Raw genomic sequence first — 18,739 nt, 5'->3', positions numbered from 1 at the left:
GCTGAAGAAGCATATTCCTCTTTGATTGGGAGGAAGTAGGGCATCGCTGCAAAAGAAGAACCTCAGTGATGTTCTCATTCTGACTGGATTAAAAACCAAACTTTATTATTAAAATTGGTCAAGATATGCTGAAAGCATCAAAATTCCTTCTTTCTCAAAAACAGATTTTGTTGTTCTGTGGTTAAAATCTAATTTCTTCCTGAATCCTCAGAGGGACCCTTTAATTTTCCCAGTAAGATGACTAGAAGGTTGGAGGAAGTTTCAAAGTATATACTCCTTTTTTTTCCTTTATTGTTGAAAGTATTACAGATGTCCTCTTTTTTTTCCCATTGACTCCTCCACCCTACCTCTGAGCCCCTCACCCAACCTCTGGCCTTCACCACATTATCACCTATGTCTATGGGTTATGCATATCCTATATAATAAAAGGCTAATATGCAAATTGACCAAATGGCAAACAACCGGACGCTATGATGCGCACTGACCACCAGGGGGCAGATGCTCAATGCAGGAGCTGCCCCCTGGTGGTCAGTGCACTCCCACAGGGGGAGCACTGCTCAGCCAGAAGCCGGGATCACGGTTGGCGAGCACAGCGGCAGTGGTGGCAGCCTCTCCCACCTCCACGGCAGCACTAAGCTGTCAGTCGGACATCCACTGTCTGTCTTGGGTATTACATATCCATGTTTGGTAACCATCCTCTAAAAAAATCTCCAATGATTCTTATCTCCTGATATTAATGCCCCTGTGTAGTTTCTTCCCATGTTGACTAGGACTGGCCTGTGTAGCCAATAGAATATTAGGGAAATGACAGTGTGACTTTCAAGGCTGGCTCATAAAAGACATTGCAGTTTCAGGCTTGTTCCCCCTTGGATCACTTGTTCTGGAGCAATCCAGCTATCACATCAGAACACTCACCAACTCTGTGCGGAGATTTACATGCTGAGGAACTGAGGCCCTCTAATCAGCACTAACTTGCCTACATAGTGAGTGAATCACCTTGAATGTAGATTCTCCAGTCCCAGTCTTGTCTTCTCTCTCTGAGATAGAATTAGGCAAGCCACTCCTAAATTCCTAACCCACAGAAACTGTGAGAAGATAAAAGTTTATTGTTTAAGCCACTAACTTTTGAGGTACCTTGTCACTCAGCAATAGAAAACTAATAAAGCATGCAAAATTTTATTCCTTCAACCAACAGTATCAATGCTTGTTTTCTATCAGTATTGAGTGATGTGTATCAATGGTGCAAAGCAGTTTATAATATACTTGGTATATGAATGACATAAAAGTCACATAAGAGTGCAAAGATCATAATTGCTTTATCCTGTCCTCAAGTCCTTGTCAGAAGGCAAAAAGCATTTAGCTTTCATCATCACCAAAAAGGGGACTTATTTCCAAACATTTCGAGTCCTATGAATATTACTAGGCCCAAAGAATAATATAATATTTACATATCTTTACTATTTTGCACAAAATTCTGCCTCCAACTGCAGTTTAAATGTCAGGTAAGTCATTCACTAGCTGCATGACCTTGGAACAATTAACATTTCTGAAACTCATGTTCCTCTTCTGCAGCTTGTAATTCAATTCAAATTATACAGAACTGTTGTGAAATCAGGGATATGATACATGACACAAATTATATGCTCTATGAGTAGAAGCAAATACCACCATCACCTCCAAAACCAGCATGAGTTCTTTCAGGGGTCCTCAAACTTTTTAAACAGGGGGCCAGTTCACTGTCCCTTGGACCGTTGGAGGGCCGGACTATAGTTTAAAAAAAAAACTATGAACAAATTCCTATGCGCACTGCGGGCCCGGGATGAGTCAGCTGCTAAGCAGGACAGGCAGCGGCACCCGGCGGGCCGGATAAACATCCTTGGCGGGCCGCATGTGGCCCGCAGGCCGTAGTTTGAGGACGCCTGAAATGCCTTTGCTTTTGAAACTGGCAAAGATCAAATATATTGATAATACTCATTGTCAGTGAAGCTTGAGAAATGTTCCTCTTTAACCCACTGTGGCTGGGAATATAATTAGCATAAAAATTTCTGAAGGATAATATGTCAAAAAATATAAGAGACAACACTTTTGACTCAGCAATTCTATATCTAAAAATGTTATCCTAAGGAAACGGTCAGAAAAGCGCCCGAAAGTGTATGTAAAATATATTCTTCACAAAATTGTCCAAAATAATGAAAATTGGGAATAACTTAAAATTCTACCAATAGAGAATTGAGTGCTTTGACCAAAATTGAATCTAACCCAAAAGGGAGCCCTGATGTAGGCTGGCCAGTAATGCAAACTTACATGACCTGACTTATAAGCTGAGTTGGACACAGAGACTTGTGGTTAACATTTGATAACCAAATATGTGCTTTTCTTCTTTCCTAACCAAAGACCTATTAAAATAATAGCCAAAAAATAAAAAGGGTATAATCTCATAACAGAAAAGAAAATAAGATGACAGCATAAATGTATGAGAGATTTCAACAAATTTCTGGTAGCTATAAGGATGATGTTGAAGCTAGACCATAATATGCATGAAAACTGTAAGTAGGAAGGGGAAAACATCTCTGGAAAGTTTCTCGGTTCAGAGACTAAGGGTACAATGAAGTGTGAAAGTAAGAAGTGAATATAAAGGTGAGTAATTTAAGATCTGTATGCAATGTAGTAGCCTCCCTACTCACGAACAACAGTCATGGAATGCACCTGGCCAGGTGGCTCAGTTGGTTGGAGCATCCTCCCATATACCAAAAGGCTGCAGGTTCAATTCCCAGTCAGGGCACATACCTAGGTTATGGGTTTGATCCCCAGTTTAGGTGCTTTTGGGAGACAACCAATTGATGTTCTCTCTCACATCGATGTTTCTCTCTTTCTCCCTCTCTCCCTCTTTCTCTTTTTCTCTTTCACTCCTATCTTCCTCTCTCTCTAAAATCAATAAACATATCCTTGGGTAAGGGTCTTTTAAAAATCATTGAATGTATACTTATAATGGATGAATTTTATGATATATATAAGTTATATCTCAATAAAGCTGGGGTTTTTTTTAAAAGAAAAAAAACACACTAGGAAAACAAAATTCTGTATGAGAATGCCATGGACCATATGTGAAGTAACTAAAATTAGGCACAGTTTTGATTCATTGGTGTAGTGTACAAAAGGAGACTCTTCAACTTGAAGGAATTATAATCAGAGCACTTTTAACAAATTTTACATATCATAAAAATGAAAACATCCTATGTAATGAAGAGGGGATATGCTAACTGACCATCAACCCTCACAAAGATGGTGGCACCCACAGCCAATAAGGAGGGAATATGCTAATTGACTGCCACACCCTCAAAGATGGCGGCACCCATAGCCACATGATGGTGGCACCTAGTCCCCTCAGCCCCGCTGTAGTCCCCCAGTCCCCTCAGCTCCCCAGCCATCCAGGGCCAGCCCGAGGTACAGGCAAGCCTCGGATGGTGGCTGCCCAGCTGCCCAGGGCCACCCGAGGCTCAGGTAACCAGGGCTGGCCGAGACTTGCGCTACCAGCAGTGGCAGCAGCAGAGGTGTGATGGGGTGTCGCCTTCCCCTGATTGCCGGGTCGCCTCCCGCCCCTGAGGGCTTCCGGACTGTGAGAAGGGGCAGGCCTGGCTGAGGGACCCTACCTCCAGTGCATGAATTTTCATGCACCAGGCCTCTATTTTTATATAATAGTTTTCAATTTTTAGAATCAACCTGTAGACACAGCATGGAAGATTTTAATCATGATTACAAAAAATATATTCAAGTCATCTCTCTTATGATGTTAAACCATAGGACAGTTCACCAGAGTTGAGACAGATTAAAGAACGGGAAGGGATGTAATGGGCTCATCTTCAAAGAGTCAGATGTTGGGAGGTTGGAGATACAGTTGAAAATTGAGAGCACCCGAGATAGTGGTTCAATTCTGATACTGGAAATTACAAAAGTAACTAACAGATACACTAAAAACAGTGATTTTACCATAAAAAAACTAGGAGAACAGGGAATGCTGGGATAATGTATACCTGCCCTCACATATCATTATGAGATCCCAGAGAGTGACCAATCCTTGGAATTGCCTCAATCCCTGCTCTTTATGAGCTAAAATATTTGGGGTTCTCCTGGATTTCTGTGGAGTCTTCTACTTCTTTACTATAACTGTCCTCTCTGTCGTTGTTTAACTTACACTAGTTTTTAAATTTTGTATTCCATTCAATCAAAGGGACACACAATAAAGTGAAGATGGACATGTTATATTAAATGATCTAATTAATTTTATTATGTCTATCTAATGACAAGCCTCAGTATTAGGAAGTCCCATCAACTGCAGCCATAAAAAAACCCTCCAATCTTAAAAGTTCATTAGTAATTGATGTGGTATTTTGACCTCCATTTGCATTGAACCTTTGTTGCTAATTCTCAATCAGTTCAAAAATGGTAGGGAAGAGGGATACTATTTATTTCATTGCCATAAAGACGATATACTAGGTTCCCACTTTTGAAAATATGTGTGTGAGGGGAAACCAAGATGGCAGCATAGGTAAACACCTAAACTGCTGCCTCGCACAACAATTTCAAAACTACAACTAAAAGACAAAACGGACATCATCCAGAACCACAGGAAGGATGGCTGATTAGAAATTCTACAACTAGAAGGAAAGAGAAAAGCACACTGAGACTCAGAGGAGCTGCAGAAGGCAGAGGTATGGAGGCGCATGCAAAGAAGGCTGGCAACTAAGTACACGGCTGGCTTTCTCAATCGGGAGGGAGACAAAAGCTCCCGACTGCTCTGAACTCCAGTTCCAGGCAAGACTCTGGGGACCCAGACTCATACAGGGAGAAACTGGACTGTCAGGAAAGAGAAAAGCACACTGAGACTCAGAGGAACTACGGAAGGCAGAGGTAGAGAGGCGCGCACGCAGAGAGGGCTGGCAACTGAGTACGCGGCTGGCTTTCTCAATCGGGAGGGAGACAAAGCTCCCGACTGCTCTGAACTCCAGTTCTGGGCGAGACTCTGGAAACCCAGACTCATTCAGGGAGAAACTGGACTGTCTGACAGCAGGCGAAACTCGAGGGCAGCTTTCTCTCAGAGGTGCTTGCAGCGATTACCACGGGACACTGAGACCCAGGGGCCTCTTAGGGCAAGACTGACGGGAAGCCATTGCTGTCTGCTCCGCCCTGAGACTCTGCCCCATCCAAGCTGAGCACAGAGGCTTTTGCAAGTCTTGTCTCATACGGGTGTCTTCAGCACAGAAGTTCTCCCAGCGTAGACACAGCTGATCCTCACAGCCAATTGGCCTGGAGGTCTATTCCTCCCAGGGATACCAACAACAATCAAGGCTTAACTACAACAAGACTGTGCACACAGCACACAAAGGGGTGCACCAAGAGTGTCCACCTCAGGTCACTGGGGAGGCTGAGCCACTGGGTCCTATAGGCCACCTAGCACACAAAGCCACTCTATCAACACAGGAAATCAGCCAAAATACAGAGACAAAGAAACAGGTCACAAATGAAAGAAATGGAGAAAAGCAAGCTACTGGATATAGAGTTTAAAACCACGGTTATAAGGTTACTCAAGAATTTTCTAGAAAAGGCCAATAAATTTAGCAAGATCCTTGAGGATATGAAAAAGGACCCACTAGAAATTAAGCATACACTGACTGAAATAAAAAATATTATACAGAGATCTAACAGCAGACTAGAGGATCGCAAGAATCAAGTCAAAGAGTTGAAATACAAAGAAGCAAAAAACACCCAACTGGAAAAGCAAAAAGAAAAAATAATCCAAAAATATGAAGATAGTGTAAGAAGACTCTGGGACAACTTCAAGTGTACCAACATCCGAATTATGGGGGTGCCAGAAGAAGAGAGAGAGCAAGATATTGAAAACCTATTTGAAGAAATAATGACCGAAAACTTCCCCCACCTGGTGAAAGAAATAGACCTACAAGTCCAGGAAGCACAGAGAACCCCAAACAAAAGGAATCCAAAGAGGACCACACCAAGACACATCATAATTAAAATGCCAAGAGCAAAAGACAAAGAGAGAATCTTAAAAGCAGCAAGAGAAAATCAGTTAGTTACCTGTTAGGGAGCACCCATACGACTGTCAGCTGATTTCTCAACAGAAACTATGCAGGCCAGAAGGGAGTGGCAAGAAATATTCCAAGTGATGAATAGCAAGAACCTACAACCAAGATTACTCTATCCAGCAAAGCTATCATTCAGAATTGAAGGTCAGATAAAGAGCTTCACAGATAAGAAAAAGCTAAAGGAGTTCATTACCACCAAACCAGTATTATATGAAATGCTGAAGGGTATTCTTTAAGAAGAGGAAGAAGAAGAAAAAGGTAAAGATAAAAATTATGAACAGCAAATACATATCTATCAACAAGTGAATCTAAAAATCAAGTGAATAAAAAATCTGATGAAAAGAATAAACTGGTGAATATAATAGAATCAGGGGCATAGAAAGGGAGTGGTCTGACCATTCTTGGGCGGGGAAAGCGGTGTTGGGGGTGCGGGAAGAGACTGAACTAAAATCATACACATGGTTGAGGACAGTGGAGGGGGGGTAAGGGCAGAGGGTGGGGTGGAAACTGGGTGGAGGGGAGCTATGGGGGGAAAAAAGAGAAACAATTGTAATAGTCTGAATAAAGATTTATTTAAAAAAATATGTGTGTGAAAGTGCACACACAAAAAGACTGGAAACAGATATGCTAACATGCAATCAGTAATTATTGCTGAGTGATAGCATAATGAGCAAGATTTATTTTCTTATTTTATTCTCATGGGTTTCTTGAATTATTTTCCAAAAATTCTGCATTAATGAGAAAAAATATATTTATTTCCATTGTGGAAATTTAAAAAGCTTGGGCCTCATATCAGGAAAAGGCATGGTGGCCAAGGGAAGGACAGAGAAGAGGAGCATTTGTTCATCAGCAGTCAACTTAGTTACAACTCTGAAACATTCTTGTGCGTATTAGGTAAGATCTCGTCTTGGGGCTAGTCAAGATCCTCTTGTATGCTCAAAATCCTTATACCCAGCAACCCCTATGCCTGGATTAGACACTCATACTTGTCTAGCCACAGTGAAAAACTTTTTGGTAACATTTTAGTAGTAAAAACTTTAGAGAGGATCGTCATGCTTCAATTCATTATTTGGAGATCAATAAAAAGAACTAGGAATAGCACATAATGTAATCCTACTTATCCTGATGATAAGTAACATTGCTTTCTCTTTTCACTGACCAACAATATGGCTTGCACCCAAACAATCACTGCTTGGGGCCTGAGTTAGAAAATATTCACTTTCTAATTTATGTTCCATCGACTTTTTATAGTGACAGGTATTGATTTTGCTTTGTGCCATCAGATCCAATGCTGCAACCCAATTCAGGGCCAGGATGGTGACTGCAGGTGATCAGCCTTTAATTGAACCAGAGAATCGGAGACAGAAAAATAATTTATTTTGCTTTTGTGGAGTCTTTCATACAGACACAGATGTTGGGGATTTCCCAGCTAGCATCAGCCAATAGAGTGAGACAGGTGAGCTGCCCTGCTTTTCCTGAGTGCCACAACCATGAAACAAACCGAACATTCCCGGAATGACTCATTTGATTAGAGGAGCCAAAAACAGCACTGAGAGCAAAAGAAGAAAAGAACAGGATCATTTTTCAACAGGGTTACTTTAGGCATGGAAAAAAAAGAAAGGATGGAGGAATGATTGTGGACTTATTATATAAAATAAGATAGACTCAAACATTATTAATATCTTGTTCCAGAGCTGATAACAAGAGTGGCTTGGCTTGGGAAATGTCCTTCTGTTATATATATTCCTTTATTATTTTCTCTGAGTATTTTCTAAAGAGACTGACTTCATTGTTAGAGCAGAACAATATATGTCAAATCCCACACAATGCGTTCCAAGAGACTGACATTATTCTGTTGGGCTGGAATGCTGTTGCATCAGATACGCTGGCTAAAGGAAGTATGTGGACCACTTGAACCCTGGTGTTCTTATAGTTATAGATGACTTCTTGTAGTATTGGGATTTTTATAATGAACTCTCATTGCCTTATTACACACATGTGAAAGCTAAAAGAAAGAATGTGATGTTTGTGCATCCCTGAAAAATAGGAGTAATAAGGGAAACTTATGTTTCTTATATTTACATCTGGAACATAAAGAAAAGAAAAATATAGAGGTCACCAATAATGTTGGGTTATGAATATATGTGTCTCTGTGTGTCTTAAACACGTTAACTGACTCCCTAAGTGATTCCAATGTGCAGCCAGAGCTGCCCAGCATGGTTCTAGGCCAATCTATCCCAAGTGCCCTGAACTGGACAGAGCAGCTGCTTGGAGACAATGCTCACTGACACGTCACACATTTAAAAACAAATACTGTGTTTCCCTAGAGAGAAAATAAGTTCTTGGAGAGCTAGACTGCTCAATCTTTCCTTTTGATAATTTACCAGCACCTGGCTAGGTAGATAATAGGTCCTCCAGAAATATCTGTGGAAGTAAGACACTAGTCTTTGCCTGAGGATAGGGTCACTCTGTGACTTAAAATGTAAACAAGATATTCTCGTCCTGGCTGGTTTGGCTCAATGGATAGAGCATCAGCCTGCAGACTGAAGGGTCCTGGGTTCGATTCTGGTCAAGGGCACATGCTTGGGGACGTGCAGGAGGCAGCCAATCAATGATTCTCTCTCATCATTGATGTTTCTATCTCTCCCCCTCTCCCTTCCTCTCTAAAATCAATAAAAATATTTTCTAAATAATAATAATAATAAAATAAACAAGATATTTCCAAATTCCCAGCCCCCACACTGGGGAAGGTCCACTGCCTTTAGTAATATTTGTATAAATGTCCAGGAGATTCACCTGGTGTCAATTTCATGCCCCTGCTGAGCACCTAAGACGGAAGGGACTCCGTTCTCCATCACACAAGAAACATAAAATCCCATATTAGCCTTTCCTGCTCTTCAAATCCTTTCCGTCATCCTGACAGCAAAACTGTCTAGCTAGTTTTGCCACCTCAGTTAACCTAACTGTCTTGTTGGCTGACGACTCCCCATCTGTTTACCTCCTCAGCCCCCACCTACTCCCAGCTCCCAGGTCTTTCCACTCATAGGACAGATCTGCTTTCCCAGCGGCTGCTAAATAACTTCAAGCCCAACTTTGCACTTACCCATTTAGGTGTTCTACTTAACAGGATGTGTATCTGAATCCTTTTAGCAACACAAACTGACTAGATTACAATTTTTAACAGTTCTCTATTGAGGGTAATGCTGCCCCCTTGCGGGAGGAGGCAGAAGGCTGGAGCTGTATAGTGGCACTGTGGTTTCCCCAATATTATGCCTTCAGATTTTAAATCCTATATCTAAAACACATAATACCCCAAACTTGATTGGGAACTTCAGTACTATTCTACCTTTAGTTAGGACCTTTACATGGATTGCTAAGGTACTACTAAACGTTGAGACCAGCCCATTACATAAAAAGGAAACTTCGGTCATGTGCTAATCCTGGCTGTTTGGTGACTTACTTTAAAACACACTGTGTGACATCTATTTTTAAATAGATTGTGTAATGACTAAATAGGCATCTGTTTAGTATTTGAAATACACTTATCAGGAATACCACCCTCCAGAGGATTTTAGTAAGAACTTCAAATATGGTTATTGGAATCAACACCAGATGGCTTGTTTATTAGCATAAGATTTGTTAGAAATTATTTTTCTTTGGTAAAATAAAAGGAAATAAGTGGATTTCAGAATATATTGTGGACTAGGAAGATTGTTAGGGCCTCATCAACCTTTTTTGAACCAGGAAAATAAAATCAACCCCAGTATCCTGATCCTTGGGCTGACCCAGAGCTCCCCTTTAATCCTGTGTCCTTCCTACTTCACTTCATGGAGGACTGCCATCTGACCCAAATAGAAAGTCAGCATCTAGTCACTGCAATGGTGTTGCATCAGCCTTACAGCGAACCTCTCATTTAAGAGTCTTACAAAAAAAAGCCAAAAGTCAGAGAAATAAGGACCTTTCTGAGTTTATAAGGATAGGTAGCATGACTATTTTGGTGTCTCCTTGCTAATAAAATGGGAAGGTTTGGCAGAATTTGGTCTAAGTCTGTTTTCAGTATAAAATACCACCTAGTAGAAATATTGTGGAGGGAATAGACATATGTGGAATTTTAACAAATGGGTCTGGATATTGCTGAATTGTTAAATTAGATAAGATCAGTTCACAATACAGAGTTGTCCTATCTCTAAACAGAAAAACTTGAGCAGCACTTTTCAGGAAAGAACTGGCCCCCAATTTAGGAATCATTGACTGTTTGTGCCAACCTCACAACCATGGGTTCAGACACTTGCTGAAAATCTCAGCCTCCTAACATTTCTAAAATTTTGGGTACTTCTTTCTCACCACTTCTCAGGGGTTGCTTTGTTTTGTTTTGTTTTGAAGAACTACTGAATTATAGCAGCATTATTATAGCAGCATCTTTACACTGCTGTGTTCAGCCTTTAGTATGCATAAGAATGGGTTCAATAGCTTTATAAAAATGCAGGTTTAATCCCAAACTTTATTCCCTGTATTTCACTGTATTTAAGATGGAACCCAGAAATCTGCATTTTTCAATCACACTTTCAGGGGACTTAAATGTAAATGACCTGGAACTATAGTTGAATAAATACCTTCTAGAATGTTCACTTGGGCTTCATTAGGGGTAGAGAAGTCTAATGAGTAAATGTTTAATGAGAATGCTTCTGAGTACCTGCACCTGGAAGGAGATTAGGTATTAATTTTCAGAGAGTGAAGTGACCATTCAATGCATGAAGCCCTTAGAAGCATTTATTAAATCTAGGATATATTATTTATTGAATACATACATACCTGCTTTCCTTCTAGTATCTCATCTATTTATTCTGGTATCATTGTTTTGCTTAGGGTATTACTTTTCTAAATCCAAACACTAAAATTCATGTATTACTTCCTTACAGGCATTTGGTTGGGAGATGTTATAAAGGTTTAAATCTAATTGTGTTGTTTCTTTTAAGAAGTGATTCTTAAGTATCAGCCTACATAGAAGTCATCTAGGAAAAAAAGGAATGCTTCCAGAAGTGATGCCTCATCTGTGAAAGCTACAAAAATAACTGGCCTAAGAGAATAGTGAGTGCAATCCATGCCTCAGAACAGACTTAACCCTATGGGGATCACACAGTACTGGGCCCTGGCACGGAGCACCGCATTCCACCCTATAGCAGGAATGTTCTCTTACATTAGAATCACCTGAGATTGTTGCTGTACCACACCCCAGAACCGAATCAAAATCCTTAGGGAATAAGTGCCAAATTAGTATTTTAATAAACAAAACAAATTTGGTAGTTTTTTTGAGACACTAACATTTGAAAAAGACCCCTGAAGGGGACTTTTACAATTAGATTCATGCTGTTCACAAAAGTCTCTCAGCTAAGTACCTGGGATAATACCAACGTGCCCCCCCCCCACCTTTTTTTAAGAGTTTTGGTACTGAGAAGTGACACTTAAGCAGAAAGAAATGAAACAAGAGTGAATAGATGTGATATTAGAGAGAAATGTAGATACACCAGAGGAGGTTCTGAGTCAGGAGGATTTAGAGATTAAACAAGTGATTACCTCAGACAAGGTACTGTGGATAAAAGTACTACATTCTAACTATTATCCTATATCAGTGGTCAGCAAACTGCAGCTCTGGCTCGCGAGCCTCAGTTTGCCACTCTGTTGATTAATGAGTTTGCTGACCACTGGGATAGAGGCTTAATCACAAGGAACAACAACAGCCTGTAATTATTGGAATCAAGAGTCTAGGTCAGTGGTCGGCAAACTCATTAGTCAACAGAGCGGCAAACCGCAGTTCGCGAGCCGCATGTGGCTCGCGAGCCGCAATTTGCCGACCACTGTCCTATATAATAAAGAGATAATATGCAAATTGACTGTCACTCCAACACACAAGATGGCCACCGCTATGTGGACACAAGATGGCCGCCACAAGATGGCCAGCAGGGGAGGGCAGTTGTGGGCGATTAGGCCTGCAGGGGAGCGTAGGGCAGTTGGGGCCAACCAGGCCTGCAGGGGAGGACAGTTGGGGGTGACCAGGCCTGCAGGGGAGGACAGTTGGGGGGGACCAGGCCTGCAGGGGAGGGCAGTTGGGGGCAACCAGGCCTGCAGAGGAGGGCAGTTGGGGGCAACCAGGCCTACAGAGGAGGGCAGTTAGAGGCAACCAGGCTGGCAGGAGAGGGCAGTTAGGGGTGACCAGGCCAGCAGGGGAGGGCAGTTAGGGGCAATCGGGCTGGCAGGGGAGCAGTTAGGCGTCAATCAGGCTGGCAGGGGAGTGATTAGGGGGTGATCAGGCTGGTAGGCAGAAGCAGTTAGGGGCAATCAGGCAGGCAGGCAGGTGAGCGGTTGGGACCCAGCAGTCCTGGCTTGTGAGAGGGATGTCTGACTGCCCTCGATGGGTCCCAGATTGGAGAGGATGCAGGCTGGGCTGGGGAACACCCTCCCAGTGCACAAATTTCGTGCACCAGGCCTCTAGTAAAAATATAATTACAGTATTAAAAAATGTCAACTGTGGTTCATTTAATGTATCACAATGTGTATTTTGGAAGCTATAAATGATGCCACAAAAATATAGACCCATGACAAGCAAAAGGAGTCAATAAGGCATCTGATGTGCAGAATCTAACCACGGGCTGCTTAACAGAAACACATTTGCTAATCACCTAGTATAACAAGCAGCAGGATAAATGACCTGTTCTGCTGAGGGCCATGAACAAGAATGCAGAAAGCCTCTTCTGAATCAGGCAAGATTTCCCATGAGGGAGGAGTTCGCAAAGCACAGTTTAGGCTGGCATGACTGGAAAAGAGTCTTCTAATGAGAACTGGGACTGCAGCAGTACGAATCTCCAGGTTGGATTCTCCAGTTGAGTTCAACCACATGTATTATAGGCAGTAGCACAATGAAAAACACCATAGATCATGGATGCTTGTGGAAGGCTTTAGTTGAAAGGAACCTTAGATCAAGCTGAACTTCCTTGTTTTTACAGATAAAAAACCTAGGCACATAATTTGAACTCTCTGAGCTTTGATGGCATACCAACTCATTTATGCCAAGGCAAGACTGTGGCCCAGATGATGAGACTTCTCATTCAGAGCCCTTTCCTCTATACAATTGCCCAAAATGTGACCACTTTGTTAAGTCATGATAGACAATAAAATGTTACATAATGTCTGCCTCAAAATCTTAAAATCAGAATATATAAATTATTCTTACTTTAAGCTTCAATTATTTATTGAATAATTCCTATGTGCGAAACTCTTGTCAGATGCTGGAATGAATCCTTTCTTCTATAAAACCTAGCAAAGATGTTTCATGAGAGCATGGCTATTACGGTGTATCTTCTATTTTATACATGTTGAACTGTTATTGCACATTAGGATGATAACAGATTCTGACACCACTACATTTACACTTTGCACCTGCTACACTAGGATTGTCACAAGAACTGAAAACGCATTTCTTGAGGATCTCCTTTAGCAGCAACACTAACGATTAAACAAATGAAATGTTTTAAAATTGGGCTGATCTATCAGCTATGACCACTGCTGTTGAATAGAATAGAGTTCAGGGAAAAAAGAGGTGACTGAAAGTTTACCTATGTGTCTTTTCAGGGAAGAAACAGGGTCCATTTTTACTCTGGGTAATTCTTCTATAAACTCTACTCAATGGGCAATAGTTTTTAAACGGTGAACTATGTAGAGCCTAAAGGTTCCAGAAAGGTGCTTCTGAATGGATGGTATGTGGAGACAGAGACCTACAAAGTGGGGTTGTGGGAACAGCAAACTCTGGATGAACTGAAACAATTCTTTTATGTATCATATATATTAGGGTCCCATATACACTATCATTTCTCCCTTCCAAAAAAAGATATTCCTACAGCTGCTAAAGAAACATTTGAAAACATCGTACTTAAGTTGCTATATACATCAAAAATTCTGTCTTAGAATGACATATATAGGGAGTCCCCCAAAAAATGTGTGTGTATATATATTTATTAATTTAATAGACACATTTATTAATTATTCAAAGTATATATATACATATATATACTTTGAATAATTAACGCGTCTATTAAAATACATTTTTTTAATTTAATAAATCTTTATTGTTGAGATTATTACAATTGTTCCTTTTTCCCCCCATAGCTCCCCTCCACCCAGTTCCCACCCCACCCTCTGCCCTTACCTCTCCCCCACTGTCCTCATCCATAGGTGTACGCTTTTTGTCCAGTCTCTTCCCGCACCCCCCATACCTACTTCCCCCCGAGAATTGTCAGTCCACTCCCTTTCTATGCCCCTGATTCTATTATATTCACCAGTTTATTCTGTTTATCAGATTTTTTATTCACTCGCTTTTTAGATTCACTTGTTGATAGACATGTATTAGTTATTCATAATTTTTATCTTTACCTTTTTCTTCTTCCTCCTCTTCTTTAAGAATACCTTTCAGCATTTCATATAATACTGGTTTGGTGGTGATGAACTCCTTTAGCTTTTTCTTATCTGTGAAGCTCTTTATCTGACCTTCAATTCTGAATGATAGCTTTGCTGGATAGAGTAATCTTGGTTGTAGGTTCTTGCTATTCATCACTTGGAATATTTCTTGCCACTCCCTTCTGGCCTGCATAGTTTCTGTTGAGAAATCAGCTGACAGTCGTATGGGTGCTCCCTAACAGGTAACTAACTGATTTTCTCTTGCTGCTTTTAAGATTCTCTCTTTGTCTTTTGCTCTTGGCATTTTAATTATGATGTGTCTTGATGTGGTCCTCTTTGGATTCCTTTTGTTTGGGGTTCTCTGCGCTTCCTGGACTTGTAAGTCTATTTCTTTCACCAGGTGGGGGAAGTTTTCGGTCATTATTTCTTCAAATAGGTTTTCAGTATCTTGCTCTCTCTCTTCTTCTGACACCCTCATAATTCTGATGTTGGTACGCTTGAGGTTGTCCCAGAGGCTTCTTACACTATCTTCAATTTTTTTGATTCTTTTTTCTGTTTGCTTTTCCAGTTGGGTGTTTTTTGCTTCTTTGTATTTCAACTCTTTGACTTGATTCTTGAGATCCTCTAGTCTGCTGTTAGGTCTCTGTATAATATTTTTTATTTCAGTCAGTGTATGTTTAATTTCTAGTTGGTCCTTTTTCATATCCTCGAGGGTCTCGTTAAATTTATCGGCCTTTTCTAGGAAATTCTTGAAAAACCTTATAACCGTGGTTTTGAACTCTAAATCCAGTCATTTGTTTTCCTCCATTTCTTTCATTTGTGATCTGTTTCTTTGTCTCCACATTTTCGCTGCTTCCCTGAGTTGGTAGAGTAGCTTTGTGTGGTAGGTGTCCTCTAGGGCACAGTGGCTCAGCCTCCCCAGTTACCTGAGGTGGACACTCTTGGTGCACCCCTTTGTGGACTGTGTGCCTCAGCCTTGTTGTAGTTAAGTCTTTATTGTTGTTGGTATCACTGGGAGGAATTGACCTCCAGGCCAATTGGCTGTGAGAATCAGCTGTGTTTACGCTGGGAACACTTCTGTGCTGGAGACACTATTATGAGACAAGACTTGCAAAATTGCAAAAGCCTCTGTGCTCAGCTTGGATGGGGCGGAGTTTCAGGGCGGAGCAGACAGCCTTGGTTTCCCGTCAGCCCTGCCCTATGAGGCCCCTGGGTCTCAGTGTCCCTCGGTAAACGAGGGGTTCCCAGAAACTTGCCCGGAACTGGAGTTCAACGCAGTCAGGAGCTTCCGTCTCCCTCCCACTTTAGAAAGCCAGCCGCGCACTCAGCCGCCCGTGCACACAGCCGCCCTTCCTCTCCGCGTGCGAGCCTCTGTACCTCAGCCTTTTGTAGCTCCTCTGAGTCTCAATGTGCTTTCCTCTTTTCTTCTAGTTGTAGAATTTCCACTCAGCCAGCTTTCCTATGGTTCTGGATGGTGTCCGTTTTATCTTTTAGTTGTAGTTTTGATATTGTTGTGCGAGGCAGCAGTTTAGGTGTTTACCTATGCCGCCATCTTGTTTTCTCTCTCAAAATACATTTCATTTTCAAAATTGAGCTATCAGCTGTTAAAGTGTGTATACATTTTTTGGGACACACTGTCTAACACTCTGCAACTACCAAAGCCTTGATTTACAACTATATTTATTTCAGAGATATTTGCCTTCCTTCTCTATATGTGAATGTATCTTAGATCACAAGAATTTCTAGAACTCTTTCACGGAGATCAAAACAAACAAAGCCCTAGCTGGTTTGGCTCAGTGGATAGAGTGTCAACCTGCAGACTGAAGGGCCCAGGTTCAATTTCCAGTCAAGGGCACATGCCCAGGTTGCGGGCTTGATCCCATTGTAGGGCATGCAGGAGGCAGCCGATCAATGATTTTCTCTGATCATTAATGTTTCTATCTCTCTCTCCCTCTGCTTTCCTCTCTAAAATCAATAAAAATATTTTTTTAAAAAACCTGTTTAATAATTGGTTTCTGTGAGTTGTATGTGTAAACATGGAAGTCCTAGATACCTGTCAGTCATCTTTTTTTTTAATATATTTTTTATTGATTTTTTACAGAGAGAAAGGGAGAGGGATAGAGAGTTAGAAACATCGATGAGAGAGAAACATCGATCAGCTGCCTCCTGCACACCTCCTACTGGGGATATGCCCAAAACCAAGGTACATGCCCTTGACCAGAATCGAACCTGGGACCCTTCAGTCCGCAGGCCAACACTCTATCCACTGAGCCAAACTAGTTAGGGCCCTGTCAGTCATCTTTTATTTCTCTTCTAAAAACACTCAATAATTTCCCAGATGCTGGTCCCTTGAAACCTATCTTAATTATACCCTCAGTAGTAAGTTTTCTACACAATGGTAATCACATGTCTGTAATACTTGTCTAGTGAAAATGTCAAAAGAAACTGTGTGATGTCTATTAGCACCACATAATTAAGGGTCCTGATATATTCTGGGAGGGTCTCTGTGGGGATTTTAACCAGGGGCTCATTGGGCATGCAGCTAGCTGAATAGATTGGCCCTTGCTAAAACTGAATACAACTCCATCACCCTTGAATGGATTAGTGGAACAATAATCAGCAATAAAACGCTACAGGGATCTGAGAAGTTAAATACATGGTAATAGTCATCCCAATAAAACTGTTCTGGCAATGACTAATGAGTCACCTCAACTTAATAGGGTCGCCATCGTGCTAGGAAAGCAACAGAAATGAAGCCAAGCTGCACAGTAGAAGCTACTTGAAGCCTTTGAAAATTGGTGCTTTCTTAGGTTATATTAGACAAGTTCATCCAACAAACATTTACTGAATGTCTGCCAAATGCCAGGCACTGAGGGAGGTGAGGCCCTCTCTCTGGCTCTGTTCATGAAATGGTGAAGGGTTTTATTTCTTTGCCTTGCTTCAGTCAGTTCCCCCACCTTACAGCCCATATTTGAGATCTTTCGAGGTTCACTGAGGTTGGCTCCAAAGTTCTCTTCTCAACTCTCCAGCTCTGCTAACTTCTTGGACTTAAAAACCTTTAAGAAAGGATCAGCTTGAGACTCTTCCATGGCTACAACCACAGTCCACAAAGGTCTCATTTAAACATTAACTTTAATAACACAGGGAGGAAATGCTTTCCACATCCAAATCAAGAAAATAGAAAAAAAGAGCAGAAGACCTTTTCAATCATTTACTTATTTCATAAAAAAAAATTCTGTGAGCATCCACTATGTAGAGTTGCTGCACTGCCTGAGAGAACTTAGTCTAAAGGGGGAGAAAGAAGTGACGTATACATATGACATTGCCTAAAAGAGGCAACAAAGTGCTTGGGAAAGGGAGTAATCGAAAGCAATGCTTAACTCAGCTGAAGGGAGGCGCAGGGATTCGCAAAAGAGGAGCAGTCCACAGAGGAGACATGACGTACTGAGAATAACTGTGCCAACACTTGCCAGCCCCTAATCCCCATTTGCATTGTGCGTACCAAGCAGATAGAAAGCCAAGGAAGCTTCCATGATATTATATCCCCCTCTCTGATTGGCTTCATACCTTCCAAATGGGAATCTTAAGTACCACAAGATCCTGTTTCCATATTTTCCAGATCCAGAGAGATTAGGGCTGGAATGAACATTTAGGCCTTTTCAGTCACCTTTATGAAAGGTAGAAAAGCCACTCTGAGAAAGCTGAGCTCTGGAGGCTGGAAGGATGAGGTTGGATTCCCTCTAAAGAATCAAAGTCAAAACATAGAGCTTCTGATATCCTAAAATCTTCCTGATCTACTGCCTCTTATTCCCTGCAGCTGCCTCTACTGGGAAGGCTTTGGTTTCTTACTTGACTGCAACATAATCATTTTTATTGAAACCCAAAGTACGTGATGGTCAATGGCCCAGGAGGCCGGAGTGGATAGATGTTGAGCTCCTACAATCTCTTCACAACTCCTACACAAATACCAACATGCTCCTCAGCATCAGACTTGCTGTGATCCCTGACCCTGAATTCCTGGGGTGGGGGGTGGGGAGTACAGAGACCCATTATTTCCAAATTGAGCTAATGGAGCTCAATAGCAATGTGCAGAATGACATGGCCACCTGATGATGGAACACTGAATAACTTCTCTCTGACCACAGGCTGAGCACAGCAAAGACATGCTTCCATGCTGGGAGAGTGAACCA

This window comes from Plecotus auritus (assembly GCF_963455305.1).
Source record: "Plecotus auritus genome assembly, chromosome: 5".
NCBI lineage: Eukaryota > Metazoa > Chordata > Mammalia > Chiroptera > Vespertilionidae > Plecotus > Plecotus auritus.
The sequence above is the reverse complement of the archived record's forward strand: the minus strand, read 5'-3'. Positions refer to the sequence as shown.